The sequence below is a fragment of the Pan paniscus genome, chromosome 11, assembly GCF_029289425.2.
Source record: "Pan paniscus chromosome 11, NHGRI_mPanPan1-v2.0_pri, whole genome shotgun sequence".
Classification (NCBI taxonomy): Eukaryota; Metazoa; Chordata; class Mammalia; order Primates; family Hominidae; genus Pan; species Pan paniscus.
The window spans coordinates 121708077-121713342 of record NC_073260.2 but is presented as its reverse complement, the minus strand read 5'-3'; the positions used below and the strand labels follow the sequence as shown (position 1 = coordinate 121713342).

The window sequence follows — 5266 nt, the reverse complement described above, 5'->3', positions numbered from 1 at the left end:
TGCACAAATGTTAATTGACAAGATTATAAGTAGCTGTTGTAAGTATCTCAAGTTGACTTCCAATCGCAATTTCTGTTACTAGGTCAAACATAAAATAAAATTGCCCTCCTTGCTTCTGTGATGACTGAAACATTCAGGCACAATGCTATTGTACCCTCACCCACGGTGGGGTGGAAGGGCATGGTGTTGAAGATATAATCTGATGGTCACTTGTGGTAGAATTGGAGGTTCCAGCTGTGTTGGATGAAGGGGAGCCAAGGGCCAGGTTGGCTTGTAGCTGCAAAGCCTGACTTTCCTGCTGGTTGCATCTGCACAGAGAGCTGTGGGGAAGCAAGGAGTCCAGGGGTTGGATGCAGAGCCTGGGGGTGCATGGGACGCAAAGAAGATGAGTCGGAGAAGCCAGTCTGCTGGTTAGCATGTTCCATCTGCTTTTGCAAGGATAGGGCACCACCAGGCTGTAGGAAATCTGTCTCAGTGGGCTGAAAGTGGCTGTGCAGGACACAGGGCTGTGGCTGTGGCTGAGATAGGTAATGCACTGCAGGGAAGGACGAAGGAGCTCTGAGCTGCTGACTAGGACTATAAGCTGGCTGTGTGTGCCTATAGTGAGGTGGGGGCTAAACAGTCCCATAGGCACCACCAGGACTGCCTTGGAATTGTCCATGCTCTGGTGTCTCCGCAAAAGCAGTTGCTGGGCCAACGTAGTGCCGGGTCGTAAGCAATTTGGGTCCAAACATTTGTTTGGCTCTGTCAGCTGCCATGAGGGTGCCTGGGCGATTGTGTCCTCCAGGGCTCCCCTGCATGCTGAGGAGTAATGTACCTGTGTGAACAGTCAGGCTCTGCTGGTATGCAGCTGATGTCACGGTGGTCAGGTCACTCTGTTCCTTTCGCCTCCGTTTTTCTTCCTCATGTAAAACTTTCTTCAGCTGCAGGAAAAGCTGGTGCTTCTCTTCCTGTAGGGCCAAAAGCTTCTCCTGCAACTTCAGAATTTGTTCCTTGGTCTCCTCTAGTGACATTCTCTCCTCCATCTCCTTTTTCTTCCTTCTCTCCTGTTCTTCCTTCATCTTCTGTTCCGTCATCTTGTCCACCTCTTCTTTCTCCTGTCGCTTATGCTCCTGCTCCATCACAATGTGCTTGGTGCAGTGTTCTGGCCATGGCGTTGGAAAGCTTGGGGTGCTCCAAGACTGCGGGCATGGTGCTGCCGTGGGCGCTCGGGCCTTGGGCGTCTGGCTCTGTCTCTGACTCCAGACCTCAAACAGGGACCGCCTTCTCTGTGCTTTCTCCGTGTCTCCCGCACGCCCTGGCCTCTGCGTCACATCCCACGGCTGGGCTGAATCCTTCCGGAGTCCCACAGTGCTATTATAACAGCCGGGAATCATTTGAAAACGAGCTTCTCTTCACTTGGCGTGTCAGGTGGTCATTTTAAAAACCGGGCTCTATGTTTTTATATATTGGAATTGGTTCATATTTAAAAGGCACATGCCCCCTGCTTGGAGAGGGACTCAGGCAAGCAGTGGGGAGTGGGACATCAAACTAGGGTCACGGGGACCTGGTTCCACAGTAAATCCTGATGGAAGCATCGCAAGAATGGCCAGCCAAGAGGGAGGCGTTTTGCAATACAAGGCCAATTTTGACAAGGGACAGGTGGTGATTCTGGCAGCTGATTAACTTAAGAGAGAGCCAACCAAGGACCTGAGCCAGCCAAGGGTGTGCTGGCAGGAGGGCAGGGCTTCCCCAGAGGTTCTGGAAGGGAGGGGATGATAGCAGGCGGATACATCAGTGACGGCAAGGTTCCATGACATCCCTGGGAACTTGAGTCAGAATGCTTAGACACAAATGTCACATCTCCTATATTTATTCTCCCAGGTCTCTTCTGCCTCCTCATAGGTCAGCTGTATTCAACAGACACTCCAGACACATGGGAACTCAAGTTAGACTCTACTTACCATGCTTACTACCTAAGAAATAACTGCTTTTCTAAAAAAAAAAATTATGAATTCAGAAGCTGTTAGTGGATTTGCAAAAACCTACTTCTTTCCACGTTGGCAGATTTCTGGCTTTGTAGATGCAGAATAGCATGTGGGTAAAACGCCACTTGTGTCAAAAGGTGGAGGTTGGGAAGACTGTGCATGTATGTATGGAGGAATGACAAGAAAGTAATAACATTAGTTTCTTTGGGGGAAGTGAACTGGAAGGTAAGAAACAGTGATCAGTTGGAGACATCATTGTGCATCCTTTTTACATTTTGAATTTTGAACCGTCTGAATCTATTGTATTTATTTGAATTTATTGTATTTAACAATTCAAAAGTTAAATTTAAATAATCCCCAGCACTGTGATCATCTGTCACCTTGATGGCTGATGAGGTGAGAGCTGTGACTTTCTCACCATCACACTCATCTTGATGGCCATGTTTTTGGGGGATCCAACATTATCATCGGCTGTCATCAAGTGCATAAACCCTTTCTGAGTTTGTGAAAAACAGATGTATTTATTTACTCTTTCTCTTTTTGTTCATGTCTCTCCTGAGGATGTGGTTTACTATTACTTTATATGGAGATTCTGGCAGGGAAAAATTTGTTCTCGGAGTGGTCTGTCTGGCAGGTGTACATTCCCAGTCTTGGGGATATGATTCAGAAGAAGACTCAAGCCCATATGGAGTCTACAAATACCAAGCTGGGGGCCCAAGTCTAACCAAAATTGGAGGGCATGAGGTGTTATACATGTTGTCAAGGCAGAGGTTCAGATACAGGGACCCTACTCCTACTCCATTTTTTTCTGCTGTTCTTCCCATTGAAACTCCTGGGAAAAGCGGTCTAGATTCTCTACTTGGTCACATCCCCTTTAGTCTTCACTCCTGAAATGGTTCTTATCAGGGTCACTGATAACTTCCATGCTAGGTATTCTAATGGCCAAATCTCTCTTTTCATCATATTTGAACTTATAGCCACATTTGACACAAATTGTCATCTTTCCTTCTTGAAGCAATTTTTTTCATGTTACTGCATGCCTCCTACCTTACTGGGTAAAGCTCTCAGTCTGCCTGATGACCCTTTCTTCTCTGTCCAACTTTTAAATGTTCAAATTCTCTGCTCTTGCCTCTCATCTCTATGCTATCTTCAAACGGTCCTATGCTTTATCATCTGCATGCTCCCTGATTTTCCCAACCCTGTCTCCAGATAAGGTTTCTCCTGAGTTCCAGATGCACGTGTCTAACTGCCAGCCCAATAGCTGCACTCGACTGCAAGTGGCCATCTCAAACCTAATATGCTCACAACCAAACTCTCGATTTTCCCTCCCAAACCTGCTCCTGGCCTCCCCTTTACCATTTTATTAAATTTTACCATTTTATTAAATGACACTGAGTTGCTCAGACCAAAAACCTGGGAGATGACCTTTGATTCTTCTTTCCCTCTGCTACCGACAGCCAATCTGTCAGCAAGTTCTGTTACTGCTGTCTCCAGAATAGATCCTGAGTCAGGTCACTTTTCAGCAACTTTACTACTAAAAGCCTAGTGTTAATGCCCCATCTCTCATTTGTTCTATCACAATAGCCTGCTGACTGATTTTCTTGCTTCCTTTCTTGCTCACATACAGTCTGCTTATCAAAAGTAACTGCAGTGAACAGTACACACGATCAATCCAATCTGCTTCAAACCTTCAGACTTCTGTTCCATCTGCCAGAGTTCCTTTCTCTAAATCTTTATATGGCTACGCCTCATCAGCTCAACTACCAGCACTTCTGTGAGGAGTCTCTGAGCACTGCTGCGTAAGCAGCAACCTCCAAGTCACTCTGCATCCAGTTTCCCAGTATAATTTTCTTCATGGAACTCATCATTTTCTAATACTTTACATATTTGTTTGCTTATATGTTTATTGCACATATTCCTCCTACTAAAATGTAAAAGGGGGGTGCTTGGGATGATGCTGTATTAGCTAGGGTAGGCTTGGTCATTCTACAATAAGAAAAACTCTCAATCCTCTGTGGTTTTAAACAACAGAGGTTTATTTTTTGCTCAAACTACATGTATAACATAGGCTGACAGGAGAGATTCTCACCTCACATATATTCAGAGGCTCAGGCTGAAGGAGGCCATACCGTGTCATGACACTGTCAACACAACAGGACTCCTACAATTACTAAGGAGGAAGAAGAGGTACAAAGAATCTCACACCATCTCTCAAATGCTTCCACATGGAGGTGACACACATCACTTCTGCTCACAGTAGATGGGTCATGGAAGTCATAAGGCTTTGTCTCATTTCAAGGGGCCTAGGAAATAAAATCCTCATATGTTCCCAGAAAGGGAAGAAAACTGGGAATATTGGCAGGTAGCACGTACACCTACCACAATGCCTAGCTGAGAGTAAGTACTCCATAAATATTTATTATAAATGGAATGGGAAAGAAAGACACCCAGTTCTCAGATATGGGTACAAAGTGGAGACCTGGATTTTATGCACAATGCAGAAGTTTATGAAAACTGGAGCACCAGGTGAGAGCAGGGCAAGCGGCAAGGCTAAGTCAGTGCAGAGCCACCATGTGCATTGGACGAGGGCTCCTGATACTCCCTAACTAGGAATAGAGTAGGTTTCAGAGGCAGAACAGAAAGAAAAAGAACGCTTGGGAGAATAAGACTTATTTCCCCTGAGAGTTCACTGGAAATGAGAGAAGGGACTCGGCTTTACTAAAGAACCCGAGGCCACCAGGCAGGTCTGCTAATATGAAACCGTGATTTACAGAGGGGTATAGCTCCACAAGAGCCAGGTGCCTCTTAGTGGTTTAGGTTCCTGAGAGTCCCTGAAAAACCTTATTCTGAGTGCTTTCCTTTGTCAGAACAGCCATGGCCTCAGATCATAGACTAAGATTTTCCCTTTTGAAACTCTGTCTGTTCATGTGTCTGTGTCTGTACCACAACCTAATAGAACTAAAAGGAAAGGATTACAACTATTCACCACCTAGTGATTACTAGGGACTTTACATTTATTTCATTTCACCCTGAATTAAATCTTTGAGATATGTGTTAGTATCCATATTCCACATCTGAGAAAACTGAGACTTAGAAAGGTTAACAAGGTTTTGATGGTTTTGGTCTTCCCTGTTTTGGTCTTATTGATATAAGAATATCAATAGAGGGCACTCAATAAATGATTACTGGTGAATGGTCACTGATGGTGTTTTATTCCTTTGAGGGTAGGGGCCAAGTCTTCTGTGTGCTCCCAGGGCTTGGACCAGTGAAGAGCACTGAGCACCCAGTGATGTGCTAAT

General features: G+C 45.3%; 1 pseudogene; it reads right to left on the bottom strand.

Moving 5' to 3' along the window:
* Positions 1 to 206: 206 nt before the first annotated feature.
* On the bottom strand, positions 207 to 1294 carry LOC100973454 (G protein pathway suppressor 2-like; annotated as a pseudogene).
* Positions 1295 to 5266: the final 3972 nt, after the last annotated feature.